The following is a 20,159-nucleotide window of genomic DNA, read 5'->3' as shown; positions in this document are numbered from 1 at the left end:
ACAGATGGTCAATGCTGGCAACGATCATTTACAGATTCTTGGATTACTAACACAGACTTATTTTCTTTAAATAAAGAATCTTTTAGATAAAGCTTGGTGTAATGTCATCCATGATAACGGTGTACCCTGGATATGGACTCCAATACCATGGGAATTTATGGAAATCAAAAAAGGAAATGGAAAGTAGGTGTAGGAAAAGCTTTGATATCCACAGTTTTATGTCCAGGAAGTTTAACTGAAAGGGGAGTTTTAAAAATTTACTTTCTGGGGGAGCCTGGGTGACTCAGTTGATTGAGCAGCCGACTTCAGCTCAGGTCATGATCTAGTGATTCATGGGTTCAAGCCCGCGTCTGGCTCTGTCCTGACAGCTCAGACCCTGGAGCCTGCTTCAAATTCTGTGACTCCCTCTCTCTCTGTCTCTCCTCTGCTCACATTCTGTCTCTCAAAAATAAATAAACGTTAAAATTGTTTTTTAAATTTACTTTCTGGCATTAGTTACATAGTTATATAGTTTCTTTAAAAAAATATAATAGCTAGGAGCACCTGGGCAGCTCAGTCAGTTAGGCTTCTGACTTTAGCTCAGGTCATGGTCTCATGGTTTCTGAGCTTGAGCCCCAAGTCTGGCTTTGTGCTGACAGCACAGAGCCTGCTTTGGATTCTCTGTCTCCTCTCTTTCTGCTTCTTCTCCACTCATTCTATCATCTCCCTCTCTCTCTCTGTCTCTCTCTCTCTCTCAGAAATAAACATTAAACATTTTTTTAACTTAAAAAATATAACAGCTAAATGCATCATTATTTTATTTTAAAGTTTACTTATTTAGTTTGAGAGAGAGCAAGGAGGGGGAAGGGCAGAGAGAGGAGAGAGAGAATCCCAAGCAGGCTCTGCTCTGATTGTGCATGTGGGGCTCCATCTCATCAACCGTGAGATCATGTCCTGAGCCGAAATCAAAAGTCAGATGTTCAACGGACTGCATCATTATTTTAAAAGATTAGATTGGTCCATCTTTTCATGCACTGAGTATTCTTTTTTTTTTTTAATATTTTTATTTATTTCTAGGAGAGAGAGAGAGACAGCGCGAGCAGGGGAGGGTCAGAGAGAGAGGGAGACACAGAATCCGAAACAGGCTTCGGGCTCTGAGCTGGCAGTCAGCACAGAGCCTGACGCGGGGCTCGAACCCACGAACTGCGAGATCATGACCTAAGCGAAAGTTGGATGCTTAACCGACTAAGCCACCCAGGCGCCCCCATGCACTGAGTATTCTTAATGTAGAAGAATATCCCAGGTGGGGTCCCTGATTGTTCTATACTTGAACAATGCCATGAAAATTGGTCTGGGATTGTGTTTCCCCTGCTTCTGCCACCCTTTACCAAAAGGTAGTATATCAACCATCTGCACAAGGATAAAATTTACGCTTGCATCATGCAGGGTTTTTTTTTTTAAAAGGATGTTGTTTTGATAGCAGGGCTTGTGATACAGGAAGGCAACAAAAGTGAAGTTTATAACCTTAAAAGGACAGGCATCTAGAAAAATAATAAATTCATTAGATTTATTTGACAAGATGAAAACATGTTTTTTTAAGAAGCAGAAATATGTTTTTGATGGTATATAGTAGAGTCTGGAAATCTTACTCTAGAAACTAAGTAAATAAAATACTTACATTTGGTCAGAGAATAGTATTTATTGATAATCAAACACCGCATGCACTATAAATACATTCTGGGAATTAAATCTTCAAAACACTGAGAGCTCTTCTGTTCTAAAATCTTCATTTGAAAGCCTTTTACTTGAACCCAGACCAAAGTACTCTCCTTGCCTCTTTTCTAAATGTTCAGAAAAAAATGTATCACCAGTTCAGACTTTTCATAATGAGGGAGATCATTTGCCTACCTTATAATACCATAACTCCATGCTTATTTTTAAAACTGGATTTTCAAAATTGTGTAGTATAAATAACAATAAGAAGTGAGCCACTTTTTACGGACATCCTGTAGTTTTATAATTTTTAATCCAAACTTAAATTTGTATATTTCTTCCTTATGGCAAAACCCACCAGCCACCATATACACAGACTACACAGTGTGTTGGGCTGGCTTTCCCATAGCCTTTGAGGTGTATTACAAGAGTCCCAGCCATTATCATCTTCCTCCTGACTTAATTTGAAATGGGTTTGTTGTTGTTGTGGGGTTTTGTTTTGTTTTTTTTTTTACATTTTGGCTGCAGTATTGGTGGTATAATATACTATACTATGGATCATCTCTACTTCTGTATTTATTTATTACTAGACCTCTACCACAGGCTTCTTCTTTCCCCTTTCACCTCTTTACCTGTAAGATGTACTGTATGTAATTATGTACTTTGTATTAATATATTAGAAATCTAAAAATCTGTTTTGTACTTTTTATACTGTTGGATACTTATAATCAAAGCTTTTACTAGGGTGTTGAATAAATTTAGTCTTATGAGAAAACTTAAAAATCTCCAAAGCACTGATATATGATGTTATTAAAATAAAATTGAATGTAAAGTCATCATTTAAATATTTTGAATTACTGCTTCAGTCCCAGGGCTATATATGAAACTCCAGAATCATTACATAGTAGTTTAAAAAGGGAAGTGTCAGGAGTGCCTAGGTGGCTCAATCGATTAAGTGTCTGAGTTCGGCTAAGGTTATGATCTTGCGGTTCATGCGTTCGAGCCCCATGTCGGGCTCTGTGCTGACAGCTCAGAGTCTGGAATCTGCTTCAGATTCTGTGTCTCCCTCTCTCTCTGCTCCTCCCCACTCACACTCTGTCTCTCTCTCTTTAAAAACGAAATAAACATTTTAAAAAACTTCTGAAAGGGAAGTGTCAGTAATAGGCATTTCTTACTAATATAATATGGATAGTAGAAATTACTGCATTCAATGGCACCTACGGGCCCATCAACCAGGCTTAAACAACTTTTCTTCAAAACAGGATTCTTTCATTTAATTCTACATTCAGTAAATATTTTGAGTTCCTATTGTTGTAATAGTTATAACTTAAAAGTGTCTGTGTTTTAATTATATGAACCCTGATGAAAGTATTTTTCTGGTTAAATAGCATTATAAATAACTTACTTGAATATTTCTATTAGGTGATTTGTATAGATGACATGTGTCTATTAATGGCCTCATTAAAGCCATTAAATTAGCTATGCATAAAACGCCATTTAAAATTTATCATTGAACCTCTGCAATTTTAATTTACAAACTACCTTTTTATGTATTTATTCTGGAGAGAGTTGGGGGTTGATGAGCTTTTTCTTAAACCTCTCCTGGTTTATCTGATGTACATCCAGACTAGATGCATGCCCCAATGAACCATGATACATGCCCCAATGAACCATAACCATGTTCCCCACAATATCCAACTGCTCACCCTCTCCCTTGTTCCCTCAGTCAACCACAGCCCTGTTGGGAGTTAAAACCTTCTGTACAGGGCAATCTGTTCCCCACTCAGACTCATGCTTAAATATCCAAGTAAGCATGGCATACACTTTTACCAAACTTTTCTTTAAACTGAATCTGGAAAAGCTTAGTAAAAGGACACAGTTAATTCACTCTTCTAGCTTTCTTAGGTCAAGACAGAATAAAAGAGAGATGAAACCATCTAATTAAATTCCAAGAGCCTGAAGATTAAAATATCATTTGCTCAAAGTCACTTGGCTGGAAAAAAAAAAAAAAGACTAGAACTCAGGAGATTTTATGTCCTCAGTGCATTACTTATCCAAAGATATATCTAAAATCATTTAGAAGTAAAGTATTTCAATCAGAGTCAGCTTCATGGGCATACAACCTGTGCAGTCACTCAGGACTCATGTTCAGACGTGCCCCCAATTTGGTTTAATGCTCTGCTGTCTCCATCTGGAAATTTTTAATTATTTTCTCTTTGAACTTGTATTTTGTAAGTAAAGTCTGGTGGGATAATGTGGCATGGGCAGAGATAAGAACGTCCTCTATTCTTTGCTGCTGAGTTGGCATATAACTTTCTATATTTGACCCTATGAACACAGAATTCCAGTGGAGATCCACAAAGCCTGGGAGTTCAGTAAGATGCAAAGCAAGTACAAGGTAAGCATGTTACATCCAACATGAAGTGGAGCCCTGAGTGGCCATCTTTTCCATTCAAACCAGAACTTGCTCTGAAGGCAGAAAGCAATGGGATCCTCAGAAACACTAATGACTTAGGAACCCCATCTTATCCTTTCTTACTCATGTTACTGCCCTGTGTTAGCCAACAGCTTATGCTGAAAATGATGACATAGAAAGAAAGAGAAAGAGCAACCTATATGGTTCTTTCCCTTTCAGTTCTTCCTCACTCGTCAATAAGCTGAAGACAGTGCTATTATAATGTGTGCATAACAAGAAGGGAAATAAAAACAACTGGGTTTGTTTTGTACAGTGTTTTCATTGTTCTGGTAAGAATAAAATGCATGCACATCTGTGAACTATGACATATAAATCATGTAATTTTGTTAACTCTGCATGAATTAAATGCTCTTATATTTACATTTGAATCTGGTATCCATAATATAAAAGGAAACATTAAAAAATTCATGCTAATAATTTTAAATTTTAAATTTTTAAAATTGAACAACATTAAATATCAAATAGACAACACCAGTGCAAGTCCAGAAAGAGATTTCAGAAGAAAGGAAAAAACTTTATATTTTAGTACCTTTTTAAAAGAGCTTTATTAAGATATAGTTCATGTACTATATATATAGTAATTTACCTATTTGAAATGTCCAATTTAATGGTGTTTTGTATATTAACAGTTGAATACAGCCATCACCATAGTCAATTTTATGACAGTTTCATCTCTTCAAAAAGAAAACCCATCCCCTTTCCGCTGCAAATCCCTCTCTCTTATTCAGCCCTAGGCAATTACTAATCTATTTTCCATCTCTATAGATTTTCCTATTCTGGATATATCATATGAATGGAATCATATAATATATGATCTTTTTGTTACTGGCTGCTTCTTTTACTTAGAATGTTGCTTTCAAGATTCATTCACATTGTAGCATGTATCAGTACCTCATTCCTTTTAATTGTGTCTTTCTGTTGCAACTAATATTTGCCATTAAAATAAATCACAGTTGACTTGTGAACAGTCCAAATGAAAAGAAGACTAGAGCATCAGTCTGAATCAGAAAGTGCTTCTATGGCTTAATATTAAGGATAAGCCTGAAGATGCCTTCATACTTCAGAATTAAATAAAGTGGGTAAGGACTAAGGAAGGATGATCCCTAGGGCCCTCTAGAATAAGAGTCCTGGGTTTCCTGCAGTTATAGAAGCAGGGAAGGGGGAAAAAATCTTATAAGAAAGAAACATGTAACAATCTACTTTGGGTTTTCCTGTTTCTCTATGAGTATATGTAGACTAACTCTAATGGAAAAGTATTTCATTGAAAAGGCAAAATATAAATTCTGTTTAAAAAAAAAGCAAATGCTATTCTTCTAATTGTTGATTCATCACCTATTTATAACGTGAGACTGCTCTTTAATAAGACACAGAGGTAAAAGATATAGTCCTTTCTTTCCAAGGAGCCCAGACTAAAAGGAAGAAACAAATGAATCAATAGCTAAATGAATCACAATGTGGACAAGTGAAATATGGAAATAGAAGTAAAGTGAAGCAGAGAAAGAGCTTTCGATGTTGGCACTAATGAGACGAATATCTAGAACATCTGAAATGGTCTTTGAAGGATGAGGAGGAGCTCACAGTGTGAACAAGGAAATGCCCATTTTTACAGTAGTAACAGATGTGTGAAAAGTTCAAGTCTCCCAGAACCTTGTTCCCAAGTCACAAACTTTCCTTTGCTTGCCTCTAGTTCTAAATTTATATTCTCCTATTCCCAACACAAACTCCTTGTTCCAGTTAGGCAAACCCACTCACTATTCACTGCACAACACTCCATTAGAGAGATATTGTATGGTTGCCTTTTGTCACCCTCACTATTTTATCGTGTTGGAGGTAGAACCCCCTACCCCATACACTAATTTCACTTTCCTCTTACTCTTTTCATGCACAACTTAAAGGCTCTTCCTCCTCACATAATCCTGTTCCTATTTCTATTATTGTATTTAATTTCTATTGCAATTGTTTACTTATTTTTTCCTTCACTTAACTCTGAGGGTGGGATTCATAAGGGCATTTTGATTTCTCTACATCCAGCTTCTAGCACTATGCCTGGCACATAAGAAGCACTAAGTTAATCTTTGTTGGAAGAAAGAAGAGGAAAGGGAGACAGGGGTTTGTATTTGCTCCTGATCATATTGTGTATTTTCATATCTCTGTATCAGGTGCTGATCTTCAAGTTCTACTTCAGTCCTCCTCGATTAACATCTGTTTGCATTTTAAGCAGTTGGTTTTGTACTCTATGTTTGTTCTAACAGTCTCTGTCTCTACCTCCAAATATGCCAATTAACTATGGTAGGGTGTTATTCTTCTGGTCTAAATTAATAAATATATTTGGCTGATTATCAGTACAGCATATTCAGTTTTATCTGTGTGTGTGCTAGTGACCTGAAACTCAAGGTATGATGAAAGTCCTGCTCTTGTGAAACAAACAAACAAACAAACAAACAAAGAACCCAAAACATACCCATGTCATCCCATCCCTCTTTCATGATCTTTGTGAATATTTGATGTTTCACACAAGACTGTAACTTCCATGCCAAGTGAAATGTTCATATTGTCTTATCCAGATACCCTTCCCTTGAAAAGCTCTAGAAAAACACCGACAAAATCAACTTCACTTTTTCTAGATTGTTTGAGACTCAGTTTCTTTTGATATCTTAAAACTATATGATCAGTCTTTGTTCACTTCAATAGGCTTTTGTTTTGTTTTATTTTGTTTAAGTAGGCTTCATGCCCAGTGCAGAGCCCAACCCAGAGCCCAATGCAGAGCCCAGATCAAGATCTGAGCTGAGATTAAGATTTGGATGCTTAACCAACCGAGCCACCTACATGCCCTCATTTGAACAGGCTTTTTATAGTATATTTTTCTATTCTCTATTTTCGAGCCCCACATCGGGCTCTCTGCTTCAGCACAGAGCCTGCTTGGGACCCTCTGTCCCCCTCTCTCTCTGCCCCTCCCTCATGCTCATATGTGCATACTCTCCCAAAAATAAATAAACATTTAAAAAAAGAATGAATAATATGTGGAAAGATGAAATGAAGGGCAAGGGCATTTAGGCAGATTGGGAAGTAAAAATACAGCATATTTATCTGATATGCTTGAAATGGAAAATGGAAGTAAGGTAGAAAATAGTAGAGGTATAGCCAAGATGGGAACATGGAGAGTAGGAATCTTCAGTGGAAGAAAGGAAGGAACTAAGTGGTAAGTGATAGATGAGTAACAGAAGGCATGGAAGTGGATGAACTAATTTAGGAAGATTAGACAAGAGAAGAAGAGGACTGAGGAAGGGGTGTCATGGTTACTATTTAAGGACTCAACAGAGGAAGAACAATCAGCAAACATGCAGGAAGAAAATCCATCAGAAAAGTATTGAGGTTTGAAGATTCGTATTATTTTATTTTACTTCTTTTTTCCTTAAAAAATCGATGGACTTTATTTGTTAGAGCAGTTTTTGGTTTACAGAAAAATGGAGTGAAAAGTACAGAGAGTTTCCATATACCCCCTTTCCCACCCCTTAGATTCTCCTGTTATTAGCATCTTGCATTGCTGTGGTACATTTGTTAAAACTGATGAACCAACATTGATACATTATTATTTACTAAAGTCCATAGGTTCATGAGGGTTCTCTTTGTTGTACAATTCTGAATTTTCATTGGACTTCTTGATGTTCTTCCTCACATTAGAGATATATCTCAACAATGAGTTTATTCAGCTTTTATTCTTTATAGTGACATTTTATAATAGTCATATGTAAATTTTTTTGAAAATTTCCTGAGAAAGGGAATTACAGATATATCCCACCCTGTCTTCACTTCTGATGTCATAGAACTATTTATCAGTATCTCCACAATAGGTATTACAAAAGAAAATACTCACAAACATATCTAAGCACATTTATCGCATTTCCTACTTCCAGTTTAAATGAACCATGGATGTCCTGTTTCTTTCTTCCTTTTAAAAGGAAGTGTTTTTTATGGGACTATGAATACCAAAGTATTAATGGTGTTTATAGCTGTGTGGATTATGAATGCTTTTTGTTTTGTGCTTTGTACTTTCCTATATTTTTCCAGAAATAATACTAATACTTTGTAATGGGAAAAATATGTGTTAGAGACAACTTCTGACTTGTAGAAAAACTTTTTTTTTTTTTGCTTTTGTGAGGATACAGAGGAAAAATCAAAGTTATATTACAATGGTAATGTTATATGTTAACAAAAGAACCCTTTTATAGAAGTCCTTAGAAAAAAAGGCCAAAAGTTCTTTTTAATAAAAGGCTTAATTTTAAGGCCAAATTCGCCTGGGTGGCTCAGTTGGTTAAGCATCCGACTTTGGCTCAGGTCATGATCTCATGGTTCGTGGGTTCAAGCCCTGCATCCGGCTCTGTGCTGATGGCGAGCTTAAAGCCTGGAGCCTGCTTCAGATTCTGTGTCTCCCTCTCTCTCTGACCCTCCCCTGCTCATGCTGTCTCTCTCTCTCTTTCTCTCTGAGAAATAAATAAAACATTAAAAAAACTTTAAGGCCAAATTCAAGGTGATGTCATGACTTAAAAGCACTTTACTTCCAAGCTTACAAAATATATTAACTTAAACAGTGAGACTATTGTCTGTAAGAGTACCAAATATTCTGATAAATAGAAGAAGCCTCTAGCCATAAACTGATGGACTTTTGNTTCCTTTTTTTTTTTTTTTTTGAGGGTTTCTACCCTTAAGAAACCATTTCTTATGTTACAGCAATTAAGATTGTGAAAATGTATAGAACAGATTGTGTTTCACTCTCTTTATTTGCACGGCTTGTTGAAGGTACATTAATACTGTGAGAATCCTTATTCCATTCACAACTCTGAATACATACTTATGGTATTTTTATATCTAGATTTGAACTGATAATTCTTTCGCCACCATCTGTACATGGATTTTTGCCCAAACAGCTACTGGTTCCAATGTATTGTTTTGACATTAGACATTATAGTTAATTCAAACAGAAGTAAATGCCACAACAATTGGTGCTCTAAAACAAAATTCAGCCCAGTAATTTTCACCTTACTGTGAAATCTAATACACTCATCAACTGAGTTCACAATACTGATTTCACTACACAGTCAAAGTAAAAGCTTGGGGAGTAAGAATGAGATCTAGGTAGAAATTATCATCATTTACAGAACAAAAATTCAATAAAATCAATTAAGACTACTAAGTTCAATTTTATTTTATTTTTAAATGTTTTATTTATTTCTGAGAGAGAGAGAGAAAGAGACAGCATGAGGAGGGGAGGGTCAGAGAGAGAGAGGGAGACACAGAATCTGAAGCAGTCTCCAGGCTCTGAGCTAGCCACCAGCACAGAGTCCAATGCGGGGCTCGAACCCACGAACCCTGTGATCATGAACCCGCGAACCCTGTGATCATGACCTGAGCTAAAGTTTGACACTTAACCGACTGAGCCATTCAGGCGCCCCACTAAGTTCAATTTTAAAAAGTTACATACTTACACCTCCCCAAATTTATCAGCAATGACTATTGACTGATATCCATGGCCTCCCTTTCCATTCATATTCTGTTTCTTTTAAATCATAGTAGAGTATAACTTAAAATTTTTTCAAGGACTTAAGATTCAAAAACAAAGCTGACCAATTTATTTTATTTTTTTTAAATTTATTTTCATTTTGAAACAGAGAGAGAGACAGAGAGAGAGAGAGCATGAGTAAGCGAGGAGCAGAGAGAAAGAGAGAGAGAGAGAGAGAGAGAGAGAGAGAATCCCAAGCAGGTTCGGCAGTCAGCATGGAGCTCCATGTGAGGCTCAAACTCATGAACTATGAGATAATAACTTGAGCCTGACCTGAGTGAAAACCAAGAGTTGGATGCTCAACTGACTGAGCCAATCAGGCGCCCCAAAACCAAACAATTGAAAACCAGAACTTCTGAGGTGCCTGGGTGGCTCAGTCGGTTAAGCGTCTGACTTTCGCTCAGGTCATGATCTTGCAGTTCCTGGGTTTAAGCCCCGCATCGGGCTCTGTGCATTGGAACAACAGCTAGCTCAGAGCCTGGAGCCTGCTTCAGATTTTGTGTCTCCCTCTCTCTCTGACCCTCCCCTGCTCACACTGTCTCTCTCAGAAATGAATTTTTAAAATAACATTAAAAAAAATCTTAAAAAAAAAAAAAGAAAACCAGAACTTCCTCAGATTATAGATACACCTGAAAAGTATAAGCATGATTTGGGAAATCTTTATAGTTTATAATATTTTCAGCCTAGGTATAATAGGTACCAAATAATGCAACTGAAACTACAAAAGATTGTAGTTCTTTGAAAACTCATTTTAGAAAGTTTGATAAATTTCTTCTCCATAATCATAACACTTCCCACCAGCTTAAAAAAACAGTAAGGGAAAAGCACATGGATTATAGAAGAGAATCATTTTTAGACATAATTAATGCTATTCATTTACAAGATTCATATATTTCTAAATATCATCATAATTCAAGTTTTAAATATTTTATTATGTATGTGTAGTTGACTTACAATGTTATATTAGCTTCAGGTGCACAACAGAGTGACTCAACAATTCTATACATGATGCAAAGCTCACCATGATAGGTATGGTTACCATCTATCAATGTACAACATTGTTCACTATATTCCTTATGCAGTACTTTTCATTTCTGTGACTTATTTATATTACAACTGGAAGTTTATATCTCTTAATCCCTTTCACCTATATCACTCATCCCCCCACCCTCTTCCCTCTGGCAATTACCAGATTGATCTCTGAATTTATGAGTCTGTTTCTTTTTGTTTGTTTGTTCTGTTTTTTCTAGATTCTACATATGTGAAATCATATGGTATTTGTCCTTCTGTGTTTGACTTATTTAACTTGGCATACTGCCCTCTAGGACCACCCATGTTGTTGCAAAGAGCAAGATCTCATTCGTTTTTATGGCTGAGTAATATTCCATTGCACGTACATATGTGTGTGTATACACCACATCTTCTTTATTTATTCATCTGTCAGTAAAAACCTAGGTTGCTTCCATATCTTGGCTACGGTAAATGATGGTGCAGTAAGCATCAGGGTGCACATATTTTTAAATTAGTGTTTTCATTTTATTTTCTTTGGGTAAATATCCAGTAATGGAATTACTAGATTATATGGTATGTCTATTACTAATTTTTTGAGGAAACTCCATACTGTTTTCCATAGTGGCTGCACCAGTTTACATTCCTATCAACAGTGCACAAGGGTTCTCTTTTTCCACGTCTTTATCAGCACTTGTATTTTCTATCTTTTGATACTAGCCATTGTGACCAGTGTGAGGTATTATCTTGTGGTTTTGATTTGCATTTCCCTGGTGATTAGCAATGTTGAGAATCTTTTCATGTATCTTTTGGTCATTTGTATGTCTTCTTTGGGAAAATGTCTACTCTGGTCTTCTGTCCATTTTTAAATTGGATTATTTGAGTTTTCTTGGTGTCCAGTTGTGTAAGTTCTTTATATTTTGTGGATATTAATCCCTTATTAGATATACCATTTGCAATTATCTTCTCCCATTCAGTAGGTTGTTTCTTCATTTGGTGGATGGTTTCCTTGACTGTACAAAAGCTTTTTATTTTGATGTAGTCCCAATAGTTTATTTTGCTTTTGCTTTCCTTACCTGAGGAGACATACCCATAAATATGTTGCTAAGACCAAAACCAAGAGATTACTATTTTCTTCTAGTTTTATACTTTCATGTTTCACATTTAGATCTTTAATCCATTTTGAATTTTTTTGTTCTATGGTGTAAAAAAGTGGTTCAGTTTCATCCTTTTGCATGTGGCTGCCTGGTTTTTGCAACACTATTTATTGAAGAAACTATCTTCTCTGCATTGTATATTTTTTGCCTCCTTTGTCATAGGTTTTTTTTGTTTTGTTTTGTTTCGTTTTGTTTTGTAGCTTTCATGCCCAGCACAGAACTCAGTGTGTGGCTAGAACTCATGACTCTGAGATCAAGACCTGAGCTGAGATAAAGAGACAGACACTCAACTGACTGAGCCACCCAGGTGTCCTATCCTTTGTGATAGATTAATTGACTAAATATGCATGAGCTTATACCTGGGATCTCTATCCTGTTCTATTGATCTATGTTTCTATTTTTGTGCTGGTACCATACTGTTTTGATTTCCATACTTTTGTAGTACATCTTGAAATATGGAATTGTGATATTTCTAGTTTTGTTCTTCTTTCTCAAGATTGCTTTAGCTATTTGGGGTCTTTCATGGTTCCATATAAATTTTAGGGATATTTGGGGCGCCTGGGTGGCTTAGTTGGTTAAGCGTCTGACTTTCGCTTAGGTCATGATCTCGCGGTTCGTGGGTTCGAGCCCGGCGTCGGGCTCTGTGCTGACTGCCAGCTCAGAGCCTGGAGCCTGTTTCAGAGTCTGTGACTCCCTCTCTCTCTGACCCTCCCCTGCTCATGCTGTCTCTCTCTCTCTCTCCTAGAAATAAATAAAATAAAAATAAAAAAATTTTTAGGGATATTTGTTCTAGTTTGGTGAAAAGTGCTATTGATATTTTGGTAGGGATTGCATTGTTTCTGCAGATTGCTTTGGGTAGGATGGACATTTTAACAATATTAATTCTTCCAATCCATGAGCATGATATATCTTTCCATTTGTTTGTATCATCTTCAATGTTTTCATCAGTGTTTTATAGTTTTGGGAATATAGTTTTATATAAACTTTGGTTAAGTTTATTCCTAGGTATTTTATTCTTTTTGGTGCAATAGTAAATGATATTGTTTTCTTAATTTCTCTTTCTGTCACCTCATTATTGTTGTATAGAAATGGAACAGATGTCTGTATATTAATTTTCTATCCTGCAACTTCACAGAATTCTTTTTTTAAGCTTATTTATTTATTTTGAGAGAGAGAGAGAGTGAGCAAGCATGTGAGTGGGGGAAGAGCAGAAAGAGAAGGAGTGAGAGAATCCCAAGCAAGCACATAGCCCAACATGGGGCTTAAACCCATGAACCATGAGATCATGACCTGAGCTGAAGTTAAGAGCTGGATGCTTAACTGACTGGACCACTGAGGCACCCTTTACCTAATTCTGAATATGGGTTAAAATTTTTTTTTACTGTTTCTCTGTTGTTGAGAGTGAAAGAAACAGAAGTTCAGCAGGGGAGGGGCAGAGAGAAAGGGAGTCACAGAATCCAAAGCAGGCTCCAGCTCTGATCTGTCAGTACAGAGCCCAACATGGGGCTCAAACTCATGAGCCATGAGATCATGACCTGAGCCGAAGTCAGGCATTAAACCGATTGATCCACCCAGGCCCCTTGAATATTATCTTCCCAAATCCTTGTCTTTCTTTTCATTATCTAAGTCGTGTTGTTCATAAAGCAAAATGATTTTCATGAAGTTCAACTTATCAGTGTTCATTATTCATGGGACATGGTTTTGGTATTGAATCTAATAATGAATTGCCATACCCAAGTCACATAGATTTTCTTCTATGTTATCTTCTGGAAGCTTAGTAATTTTGCATTTTACATATCTGTTTACACTCCACAGCATTCATCAAACAAATTAGTGAAGGCAAAAGGTAGTAGAAATGAAACAGATGAGTTTGGGTGGGAAGAAAATTACTGGCTATATACATTTTGTAGGCATCAGGATAAAATTAACAGTTAAAGCCTGTTGGGAACTCACTCAGAGAACTAAGTTGCCAGTTAAGACATAGTTGAGATAACCAGTTAATCAGAAGGGCAGGATTCAATGTAGACCAAAGGCAAATGGGTCAGAAAAGAAACAAAATGGGGGCGTCTGACTTCAGCTCAGGTTATGATCTCATGGTTGTGGGTTCGAGTCCCGCATCAGGCTCTGTGCTGACAGCTAGCTCAGAGCCTGAAGCCTGTTTCAGATTCTGTGTCTCCCTCTCTCTCTGACCCTCCCCTGCTCTCTCTCTCTCAGAAATAAAACATTAAATAAATAAATAAATAAACATTAAGAAAAGAAAAGAAAAGAAACACAAAGATTTGATTCACTGGTCAGAATTTCAGGAGGGGCAGTCCAGTACCCTGGAGAGCTCCTCAAGGAGCCCAGATTTTGAATGCCTTGGAGCTTTCCAATGCCCCTAACTGACAGTATCTCAATTTTCTCACAAGTCACAAGACCAAAACCCTGTATTACTGCACTGTATGGGTTTTAAATAGCATTTCAAATATTAGAAAAGTAGGAAAATTAGGAAATAGAGACAAGCACAAAGAAGAAAAAAAAATCTTACCACTTAGAGATAACCATTAGCTCTACATTTCCAAAAACACTATTTGTTCACTCCTGTCTTCCTATCAGCAATCCTACAGATGTTTCAGTTTGATACAAAATTTTTGAGAAATTAAATTGCCCAAGATTATGTAATTTTATTCTGCTTCAGTTATAGTTTATATTTGTGCCAACCTCTTATTTCTGGCATAAGAGAGTCAGGGTAGAATACTAATGAAGCAGAATGGATTGGAGTACTAAGGCTTGATTAGGTGTGTAGTTTTCCATCTAATACCAGCCCACTTCTTTCTTGAGCTGCCTACTTAACCTAGTAATGTTAATATTCCACAGGCACCTTAAATTCAACTTCCTCTAAACTTATTTCATTAGTTTCTCCTTCAAATTGTTCCACATCTTTTATTATCTATCTGGGTTAATTTCAACATCAGCCACCTTATATTAAGATGAAATAGGTAGGGGCACTTGGGTGGCTCACTCAGTTTAGCATCTGGCTTTGGCTTAGGTCATGATCTTGCAGCTCGCGAGTCCAAGCCCCACCTCAGACTCTGTGCTAACAGCTCAGAGCCTAGAGCCTGCTTCGGATTCCATGTCTTCCTCTCTCTCTGCCAGTCCCCTGCTCATGCTCTCACTCTCTCTCTCTCTTTCAAAAATAAATAAACATTAAAAATATTTTAAAAGGATGAAATAGGGAATAAAGGAAAGAGGGAAGAAGAAACAAAGAAACAGTGTCATCATTTCTCATCTCACTCAAGCCACAAACCTCAAAGATTATTCCTAAATCAATTCACTCTTTCACACATCTTTTCAATGACTGCCAAGTTTTGTGGATATCTCCTTCTAATTGTCTCAGGAGTGCCTTCTTTTTCTGCCCAGGCAGTCACCCATTACTCAATTGGACAGTTGGAGTGGCCTCTTTATTTGCAGTATTTACCATCTTGGATCTGATTTCCTCACCACCACAAGAGAGATATTTCTGAAGGTTAGATTTACCTTAAAGCCTATTATGGCACTTCTGTTTCTATATAGAACAGTCATTAAAGAGTGGTTCTAAAATAAAAAAAAAAAACTGGATTCAAATCTGCACTTACTATTGTGTAGCTTTGGATAATTTGCTTATCTTCTCTGTATCTTAGTTGCTTTATCTGTAAAATAAGAATTAATATCTTTTTATAGGGCTCTTGGGAAACTTAAATTTGTAAAGTACTTTTCACACATCTTGGCAAAGGGTAAATATTCAACAAATGTTATTATTATCAATATTATCATTACTGCTATTATAACAGAAATACAAACTTCATTGCATGTTAGTAGACTTCAAGTATTTTGCGGCCCAGAAAAACAACCCTTTTTTTGGGGAAGCACCTTCTCTCCCACTCCAGTTATGTGCTTGTGGTGGAAACTGGTAAAAAACTTCACTTCTCTGGCTGCAGGGATGGGCACTGATTCAATTTTTGCTGAGTGTAATAGCTCATCTTCTTGCCTGTAATATTGGTACAGTTTGGGCATGTGACCCAAGTCTAGCCCATCAGAATACTTCCCTGGGTTTTTTTTTTCTTTTTTTCTTTTTTCTTTCTTTCTTTCTTTCTTTTTTTCTTTCTTTCTTTCTTTCTTTCTTTCTTTCTTTCTTTCTTTCTTTCTCTCTTTCTCTCTCTCTCTCTCTCTCTCTCCCTCTCTTTCCTTTCTTCCTTTTCTTTCTCCCTTCCATCCTTTCTTTCTCCCTCTCTTCCTTCCTTTCCTTCTTTTTTTTGGTCTAGAACTCTGAAGGTGGGGAATATGGATGGGGGAAGGAAGTAGAGGGAGGAAATTACCTTTTCCTAGCTGGTTACTATAGTAATAGGAAGCCTTGCTGAATGCCCTGTTTCCTACTAAACAGAAAAGGCCATTTGCAGAAGAGGAAAATGAAAACACCATTCAAAGAGGAGCAGAAACAAGAGAGGGAGAGAGAGAAAGGGGGGAAAGGGAGAGACTGAGGGAGATTGAGATAAATGATCCTGGTATCTTTCTAGTTTCTCTTTCCAGGCAAGACCAAAGTAAGGGGTTCTGCCCCTCCAAAGCTTGTTCAGGTTGCAGTCGTAACCCTTGCAATCAAAAACGTCTTGCCCAATATACCACTTGTCATATGAGAGTTCTCACAATAAGACTCAACCATCTTTCTATCCTTGTTTATATCCCTCATGCTAGATTCCATTAAATTTGTTCTCATTCTTAGGCTATATCACACCTTTTCACATTTTATAGATTTGCATTTTGTCTTATTTGCATATTAATATTACTATGTCCAGATCCTGAGCCTTCCAGCCTACTTTGTGAATATGTATTATTGATGCTTATATCCTGTCCTGAACAGTATAGAGCATAGTTCTCCACACACAGAAGTACATCTTTAACATTATTAAATAAATATCTATTTTAAAATTTATTTATTGTAAGGGCTAGTCTATGGTCAGATGTTTCCAGGAAAAGGGGAATAAAGAAGAATAATGTCCTCAAACCCTCAAAGAGCTTGAAGTTGAATCAGGGGAGTCAAATATGTAATATTTGCTGTAAGAGAAAAAAATAAAACATTTTGACACATATTGTTTCACTTAGTCCATTTGGTAAAGATTTAATGTTGATATTCTTAGCTTTCCCAATTGAGCTAAAAAAAAAAAAACAAACCCAAAAAAACTCAGACTGTGAGAGTGTAGTGAACTTGCTCAAGATCACTCACCTAATAAAGTGACAGAGGCTGGCTAGCAACTGAGGTCCATGGTCTTCCGGGATTACTATTTCTGTTTCTCTTCCTCTTCCTCTTTTACCTTGTCCACATCTTTGAATGTTCAGTGGGCAAAATAACAGTGTAAACATAGATAAGAAGGTTTATCTTTCTTACCGTTGGATATAATTCTGTCTCTCAATCTCTCTCTCTCTCTCTCTTTCTCTCTCTCTCATCCCCTTTCCTTCAAATTTTGGTGATTTAATCTTCCAAGGCTTGTGTTATAAGCAGGGTATATGCAAATGAGAATTGGAACCTAGCTCTTATGACTCTTGAATGATTTATTTTGACTGCACATACACTTTTCAATCATTCACCTTAAATTTTTGACTGCCAAGACAGCACAAATATCACTTAGTGGCAGCACATGCAAATTCTTTTGGGGTTGGGATAGAGGAAAGAGGATTTGCCAAGCCTGAGGAGGGTGCATGTGCTACAGGATTCCAGCTCTTGGGAAGCTGTGCACACAGCAGGAGGCTGCTGAGGGTGCACTTTGGAACAAGAAGGAAAACTGCTTTATAATGCATGGTCTCTTCAGGATTCTCCTTTGACAACACTTAATGTTCTACTGGCTAGTGAAGAAAATGTATTTAAAGGGCCCATGTCCATTTTCACAAAGCAAGTAATTAAGAGTGCATTTGGAGTTGATAGGCCAAAAATTAATAATGGGCACACCATATCTTAAGGTCTATTATATGAGGGGTCTAAATTTGCTATACAGTTAACCCTTGAACAACATGGGTTTGAATTGCAGAGATCTGCTTATATGCAGATTCTTTTGGATGACTATAATACAAAACTGTAAATATATTTTCTCTTATAATTTTCTTAATAACATTTTCTTTTCTCTAGCTTTATTGTAACAATACAGTATATACTACACATATCATATAAAATATGTGTTAATCAACTGTTTATGTTATTGGTAAGGGTTCCCATTAGCAATGAGCTAACAGTAGTTAAATTTTTTGGTATATGTGCTGCTGAAGCAAACACAGTAATTAAGTATTTTGGGAGTCAAAAGTTATACATGAATTTTCTGCTGTGTGGGATGAGGGTGGGATCAGTATTTCTAAAGCAGACGTTGTTTAAGGGTCACCTGTATATACTTTTTACAACCAATAACTGGGTTTAAAAGAAGGGTTCTTGTTATATATGGACACTTAAGCTTTGGATAGAAAGGAATGGGATTTTAACAAATCCTTTTGATTTGATTGCTATGGAAACATTCATTTTTCTTTTGCCGTTTCATTTCTATTTCCCTTTCCAGGCTTATGAAAACAAACTACAAGGACACAGAATGTTTTTCTTTGACCCCTCTGACTCATCTGATGATTTACATTCCTACCTCTGCACCCTGACAATGTTAAAGGGTCTAGCCCTTTCCCATGAGAGAATAACAGCTAATGATTGGGAGCTTGTAGGTTTATAAATATAGTATTTTATAATGTTTCCGGTGACTTTTCAATGTTAAATATTGAGAAATACCTAGAAATTTGAATTTTCTGCTCAAATTTTCACATTTTTCATTTTTGGTTCTGATTATGTTAGAGAGCTTAATGCTTATTACTGACTTCTGTTCCATATTAATATATCTAGGTTGTATCCGTCAGAATAGACTAAAATATCCTGGGTGGCAGACAATTCCAAATCACATTGGCTTAACACAACAAAATTTTGCTTCTCCAATTGAGTACGTACATGCAAAAAAAAAAAAGAATATAGGCCCATACCTCATAGTATACCCCAAAATTAACTCAAATGAATCATACACTATGTAAGAGCTAACTTACAAAAATTCTAGAAAGAAACATAACAGAACATTTTTGTGATCTTGGGTCAGGCAAAGAGTTCTAAGATACAACATCTAAGCATATGGCATTAAAATTGCATTTAATACAAATTAAAAACCTGTTGAGCTTCAAAAGACACCACTGAGAAAATGAAAAGACAAGCCATAGAGTGGGAGCAAATAATTTCAAATCATGTATCTGGTAAAAGACTTGTATCCAGGATATATAAAGACTTCTTATAACTTGATAATAAGAAGACAAACAGCCCAGCTAAAAAATGGGTAAAAGATTTGAATGTATGTGTCACCAAAGATATAAGAATGGCTAGCTAATAAGCACATGAAAAGATGCTCAACATCATTAGCCATTAGGGAAATAAAAGCTGAAACCAAAATGAGAAACCATTTCACTACCACGGGAGCCAATAGTTCTTTGATTCTTTGTGTAAATAGAAACATGACTAAAAAAACAAGATGACATTCATTCAGCAGTTAGGTAGTAAAGTAGAGAAGGGAGAGAGAGAGGGAAGAGGGACTCTGAGTTCTGTTAGCAAAAGATGACAGAGTCTGTAAAAAATGATGAAGGAATCTCCTAATAGGCAGGCGAATTATACATTTGACTGGGGAAAGGGTTTGCTAGGTTGGAGATAGTACAATTACAGTACTTAACCTTCACTTAAAAAAAGATAGACCATATCAAGCATTAGTGAGGATGTGGAGAAGTTGAAACCTTCACACATTGCTCACATTTTGGAAAATGTACACAATGTACCATACAATGCAGCATTTCCACTTCTAGGAATCTATCCAAGAAAAATAAAAACAAGTATCTACACAAAGACTTGTACACAATTTTTTTTTAATTTTTTTAATATTTTATTTATTTCTTGGAGAGAGAGAGAGAGAGACAGCGTGAGCAGGGGAGGGTCAGAGAGAGAGGGAGTCACAGACTGAAACAGGCTTCAGGCTCTGAGCTGGCAGTCAGCACAGAGCCCGACGCGGGGCTCGAACCTACGAACCGCGAGATCATGACCTAAGCGAAAGTCGGACGCTTAACCGACTAAGCCACCCAGGCGCCCCTGTACACAAATTTTCATAGCAGCATTACTCATAATAGCCAAAAATTGCAAATAATTCTGATATGCATCTGGTGACAGGTACATTCATACAATGGAGTACTATTTAGTGATACAAAG

General features: G+C 36.6%; 1 long non-coding RNA gene across 1 annotated transcript in view; it reads left to right on the top strand.

Moving 5' to 3' along the window:
- LOC144216723 (uncharacterized) overlaps window positions 1-18,525 on the top strand; it is a 69,115-nt gene extending 50,590 nt beyond the window's left edge. The window contains exons 3-4 of the long non-coding RNA XR_013330726.1: window positions 4,033-4,090; window positions 18,442-18,525. This is a non-coding gene — a long non-coding RNA (uncharacterized LOC144216723). The remainder of the gene's footprint in view (window positions 1-4,032; window positions 4,091-18,441) is intronic.
- Window positions 18,526-20,159: the final 1,634 nt, after the last annotated feature.

This window comes from Crocuta crocuta, unplaced genomic scaffold (genome assembly GCF_008692635.1).
Source record: "Crocuta crocuta isolate KB4526 unplaced genomic scaffold, BGI_CrCroc_1.0 scaffold48, whole genome shotgun sequence".
NCBI lineage: Eukaryota > Metazoa > Chordata > Mammalia > Carnivora > Hyaenidae > Crocuta > Crocuta crocuta.
This window is presented reverse-complemented; position numbering and strand designations above follow the sequence as displayed.